Source organism: Hipposideros armiger, unplaced genomic scaffold (genome assembly GCF_001890085.2).
Source record: "Hipposideros armiger isolate ML-2016 unplaced genomic scaffold, ASM189008v1 scaffold_741, whole genome shotgun sequence".
Taxonomy (NCBI): Eukaryota; Metazoa; Chordata; class Mammalia; order Chiroptera; family Hipposideridae; genus Hipposideros; species Hipposideros armiger.
Window position 1 is genome coordinate 287,788 of NW_017732091.1, and position 6,068 is coordinate 293,855.

The following is a 6,068-nucleotide window of genomic DNA, read 5'->3' on the forward strand; positions in this document are numbered from 1 at the left end:
TGGTATTAAAAACTGGGTTTAGTTTTCAAACTTGTTCTTTCTAACATCCTTTACCCAGACTGGAATGCTGGGGGGAGATTGAAGTAAACATGTAAATTCCCTTCACATCAGCCACGTACCTAAGTGACCACTTGAGACTTTTTGTCACGTAAACTACTCTGCTCGAAGGATCTCTTAAGATGACGTTTTCTGTGTCAACCCCTTAATTTTGGAAACTGTTTCCTCAGTCCCTGCTTGACCAGTTTGAGCCTGGTGGATATTTTGGTCCATATCCTCAAAGTTCCTGATTTGTCTCAACTACTTTGCAGGAGAGATTGAAGCTGAAGTAAGTGACCTTACTGTCCTCTTTATCTCATTTTTTCCCTCTTCTCTCCTGCCCCAGTAGAAGTAGTTCATCTCATCAAGGCTAACTCCATTTCCTATGCACTCATATACAAACATGCTGATGTTTCTTAACATTCAAAATAAAACCATCCATCAACCCTGCTTTCCCCTCAAGCTGCCCTCCCAACTCTCTCATTTATGTTTTAAGATGTATCTATATCCATCACCTCTTATTTACTATCCACTTGTTTCTTAGTCCTTCCATTTTCTAAACTTAGTGTCATTTTCTGCTTCCATCCTTTTACCTCTTAGCATCACTTGGCATTGTTAACTATCCTACCTTGAAATTCTTCTTTTAAAAGAGATTTGACTATACTGTAAGATCTTGGCCTTCTGATTATTCCTTTTCTGCCTCATCTTCTTGTCACCTAGATATGGGTATTACCCAGAGCTTTATCCTTGGCCCTCTTTCTTTCATATTCTCACTCCCGGGCTTCACCCAGCACTGCTGTGCAGAGGCCAGTCCATCCTCTGCTGAGCCCCAGGCCCACACTTCTGTCCACCTGCAGGAAGTTCTGCTATGTCCTCTGACTTAAACCCATCTCATTCCTCATGACAGCACCATCGTTTCATGGTATCCCTTTTCGGCCAGTCACCAAGGCACGAACTTGGTTTCCTATGACCCCTTCCTTTTCTAACACTAGCCCAAGTGGGCAGCATTAATCAGATGTATGAGTCTCCTAGCTGCCGTAGCGGAGTACCACAGACTGGTGGCTTAAACAACAGGAATGTATTTCTTCACAGTTCTAGAGGCTGCAAATCCAAGATTTAGGTGTCAGCAGGTTTGGTTTCTCCTGAGGCCTCTCTCCTTGGCTCGCAGATGGCCATTTTCTTGCTGTGTCTTCACATGGCCTTTTCTCTGTGCCCAGGCACTCCGGCTGTCTCTTTGTCTTCTTACAATGATGACAGCCCCACCCTTATGGCCTTAGTTAACCTTAATTATCTCTTTATAAGGTCCTATCACCAAATATAGTCACATTGGGGGTTAAGGCTTCAACATACGAATTTGGGGAGCAGGGATACACAATTCAGTCCATAACAGAAGGGTAGGTGGTCTAGGGCTTGAAGCAGGAAAGATATCAAGGTTAGTTAGCAGAAAAAACTGAGCTAAGGCAATAAATTCAGGGAAAGTATACAACTGGCCCATATGGAGAAGCAAGCAGAACAAGAAGATGACTACAGAATTAGAGTATTTTTTTTTAAAACTTTATTGGGGAATAGTGTGTTTTTCCCAGGACCCATCAGCTCCAAGTCAAGTTGTTGTCCTTCAATCTTAGTTGTGGAGGGCGCAAGCTCAGCTCCGAGTCTAGTTGCTGTTTTCAATCTAGCTGCATGGGGCCCAGCCCACCATCCCATGCGGGAGTCGAACCGGCAGCCTTGTTGTTAAGGGCACACACTCTAACCAACTGAGCCATCTGGTATTTTTGCAACTCAAAACTGAGAAGAGCCTAAAGCAAGTTGTATTCAAATGAGCTGTGGCCTCAGAAGACGTAACTGTGTATACACCTCTCTGTACAACAGAGGCGCTTTCCTCGTGACCGTGAACCTGCAACAAACCTACGTGTGAGTGAAGGAAGCAGTAGTTAGGGAGAGTAACAGAGGTCTGTGGGCTCTGACATGCCCGGGGGCTGTAGACCTCTTGTGCCTTCTGGACACAAGTCATGGTTGGTATAAGTAAATATTTTGAACGCCTATGTTGTTGCACCTGTCCTGTCTGAGGCCATCTCTGCGTGGAGAAATCTGAGGGAACAGGATTGAAGAGTTAATGCAATCTGTCACTATAGTTCTTCCACCTGTCACCTCTGTGCTAGTCTCACAGCTCCCATGCTGGGTCAGGCCCTTTATCACATGTGAGGGGGAGTTTTACAACAGCCTCCCACCTGGCCTTTCTCCAGCGTCTTTGCTCCAGTCCATGCCACCTATTCTTCGTGGAGCCCCACCCTGATCCTGTCACCCTTTGCTTATAAGCTTTGAGTGGTGCCTGCTGAGTACCAAACTCAGGCCAGATCCTTCGTATTCAAGACCTTTGCCATCTCATTTGTCACCCATGGATTCCCTCCTGTTGGCTGTTCTTGTCACATTGGGTGTGACAGCTCCTTTGACCACACTCAAAACTTTCCCACGTCTATGCCTGACGTACACCCTATTCTGTGTCTATAGCGTTCTCTTCCTGCTTCTGTACCTGCTGAAATTTCTGTCCCTACCCATCTGTCGTCAAGGTCTAAGTCAAGTCCTACCTCATTTGTGAAGCTTCCCTTGTCCCAGGTTGTAGGGCTTTTATACTCTGCTCATAGGGGTCCTTATTTTTGTACTGAAGCTTTTCCTTCACTCCTATTCAACTATAAAGTCCCTTGAGAAGAGAGGTGGTGTTTTGCTTTATCCCATCAACCATGTAACAGTGTTTTGCATCTGAGTGTGAGGTGAACATCTGTGGCATGACCAGATGAAATCAGGTTTGGGGTAACAGGTCTTCTTGATGTTCTGTAGAAAGTTGAAGTGTCTCTGTTCATGATCCTAAACAGACCTCACAGCTCTAGGAGGCTAACTGTCTGGGGAGGGGAGAGGTTGGTAGGGAGCATGAAACTATGAAGTAGGGCTGGCAGCGCCCCTCTCACTCGGGGGCTCGCAGGATGGCTGGTAGAATCGGCCTCAGACATGAATAGAGCTCGGGACTCAACCCACAGGGTGGTGGTGGGGGAGGAGTGGCCTCAGCTCTTACGGCAGTTAGGTTTGGGGATTGGGGAGTGGCCCCTCATACTCCAGTCATAGGATAAGAAGCCCATGGGGGCTATTACAGGTTTTGCATCTGCTTGATTCTAAGTTTGCCTGGCTCAGAGCTAGGACTTGGGAGAGAGGCATAAGGCGCAGACTGTAGGTTGCCACACGCTCCTGTACTGTTGGCCAAGGCACCGAGTGTGGGCAGAGCTGGATTCTGAGGATGGCAGGAGGTGACCAAGGGCCTCTCCTAACCGGGCTGCCACCTTGGTTCCTCAAGTTGAATAAAGGTGAGCTCAGGGTGGCTGTTAATAGTTCACCCAACCTTGACATTCTTCTCTGACCCATGAGGGTATTATCCCAAGAAGGAGGGGAGGAAGGGGTGTTAGGAGCAGCAAAGGGTGGTTTTAAGCACTAGTTTCTTAAATTAGTGGGGATTTTAGAAAAGTTCATGTTCAGGTTTCAAGCCTGGGGATTCTGAGTCAGTAGATCCAAGTGTGTGTGTGGGGGTCTAAGCATCTATTTTTATAAATCTCTTTAGGTGATTCAATGGGGGGTGGGGGGGATCTAGGATTTAGAATCAAAATTGTAAAGTGATTGTGAGAATTAAATGAGATAATGTACCAGCTTGACCCATAGTAGGGTTTTTTTTTTAAGATTTTATTGAGGAATTGGGGGAGGGAACGGTGTTGGGGAATTGGGGAAGGGGAACAGACAAGTTGCTGTCGTTTTGTTCTTCAGGCTAGTTGTGGAGGATGTCGCTTCACTGGCCCAAGTTGGCACCATCATTGTGCTCTTCCTGGGCCAGGCAGATCGGTCACCGGCCATTGGACGGCCGCTCACGGCCGCTNAGGCTCTGAGGCAGGCTCTGAAGGAAAGCAGATAGGCGAGGCAATGGGCAGGAAGCCCTGGTCAGGGCTGATGGCTGTGGGGAATTCTAGAACTGTCTAGAGTTGCTGACGTAACACCACCAGCCTCCACCAATTGTATTTTTCAACAAAAGTCCTGTGATTTGTCTCACCCTTTCCCCACCCGTGCAAATGGAGGACAGCATTCCCCACGAGGCCCGACGTGTGGCTATGCCTGGCCACGCGTCCAGGAATGTTGCTTTCTCCTCGCTGAAGTTCAAAGTGTTTCGTAGACCAGCATGGAGTTCAGGGCATAGTGAATAGCATTCAGGTTGAATGTTACCCGAGATCTCCTGCCCTCTCTTCCCCTCATGAAACAAATCATTTACTCTATAGTTACATCTTAGGTTATATAATCAGATAGTTGTCCATAGTTGCAGTAACTAGGGTTAAATATTATTCACCCGCTTTCTTGCAAAGTTCTTGCTGTTTAGTCTTTTCATGGCTCAGGGGTTGGTTACATAAATGCCTTGTGAGGAGAGGCTATGTTTTCTTTGCAGGCTGATGCTGACTGGATCATTGACCCCTAATTACTAGTAGATAGGATGGTGCTGAGGCCAGAGTACACATGACTAACGGTAGTAGATCACAGTATTTATCCTACTACATCCTGGACTTTGGGAGATCGGCAGAGAAGACACTCCCTGGGTTTTTTCCTTTCTGATGGTAGTCATTGGGTTGTTGTCACTGATGACAGCCAGCCCCCTTCTGTTTTTCCACCTCCCAGCAGAATGCTATTTATCCCACATGCTTTCTCTATCTAATCTTTTGGAAATTCAGGGCTGCTGTCTGATGAGTGAGCCTGTTCCCTGTTTAGTCCCTGGTTATCATGGTCCATTCCTGGGCCAGATCTCTACAAGGTCATTCTTCCCTCACCCCATCTCCTCCACCCTTACCTGTTCCTTGGGTCTCTTCACGGTGTACGTTGGNGCATAGGAATTGGATGAGATTGGCAAGTTAGAGGGAGACATATTTTCCTCCAGATCTCAGCAGCTCCTGTCCTTGGTCCTTCATGAGGGACTGTCCAGAGTCCTTTCCTCTCTTTGCCTGGTGGATGTCATGGCTAAAATAGAAACCTGGAAATAGAAACCTGCACTCTGAGGTTTGATAAGCAGGAAACAGCCCCTAGCCTACCCAATGGCAGCTAGGGAGGGTTTGCGCTCACTCTAAGAGGACCACCAGCTTCTGAGGCTCCAAGCCTCATGCAACATAAACGCCAAAGTTCCTCTGTAACCTGTAGGACTGAGTTGAAGGCACTCTGCAGCCTAACCTGAACGTCTTCTTCCTTTCAACATATACCTGTGCTCAGGGTGTTCTGAGCCATTCACCATTCCTGAGCTCACCTGCGCTATTTCTGTCTTTTTTCCCCCTAAACTTTATTGGGGAACAATAAATGTTTTTTCCCAGGACCTATCAGCTCTAAGTCAAGTTGTTGTCCTTCAGTCTTAGTTGTGGAGGGCGCAAGCTCAGCTCCAAGTTCAGTCGCTGTTTTCAATCTAGTTGCGGGAGCAGGGGGGGATGTAGCCCACCATCCCATGCGGGAGTCGAACCAGCAACCTTGTTGTTCAGAGCACGCGCTCTAACCAACTGAGCCACCCGGCCGCCTCACCTGCACTATTTCTTATGCCTGGGATGCCTTCCTCCTCCCAGCCTAACTATTGTACTTAGTCCCCTAATAAAGCAGACTCCTCATGGTTGGAAGGCTGGGGAGAGGATGAAATGAGCACAGACTCAACTGGGTTTGAATCCACGTTCTGTTGCTCATCCAAATAGCCATGGGAAACCAACTTAATTTTTCAGGAACTTTTTTTTTCCTTGTAAAATGGACTGTTAGGATTACATGAGAACTTATAAAAGGTACCTCGGCTGGTACTTGGAGCCTCGTAGAAGCTCAGTAAATTGTATAACAATAACCAAACATGTTTTTTTTTCAATAGTCTAGCACCCATGCCCTTGTTCAGCGTCTAAGATTGTCGTAGTAACCCTCCCCCTGCACTCTGGGCTCTGAGGGCAGGACAGGTCTGATCTGGGTTGAGCCTCAGTACCTGTCCCACAGTAGGT

At 47.2% G+C, this 6,068-nt stretch overlaps 1 protein-coding gene across 1 annotated transcript in view; it reads left to right on the forward strand.

The window, feature by feature from the left end:
* Positions 1-228: 228 nt before the first annotated feature.
* PDZK1 (PDZ domain containing 1) overlaps positions 229-6,068 on the forward strand; it is a 34,588-nt gene continuing 28,748 nt past the window's right edge. Inside the window, exon 1 of the mRNA XM_019627835.1 lies at positions 229-325. The gene's annotated coding sequence lies outside the window, so the exon portion shown is untranslated. The remainder of the gene's footprint in view (positions 326-6,068) is intronic.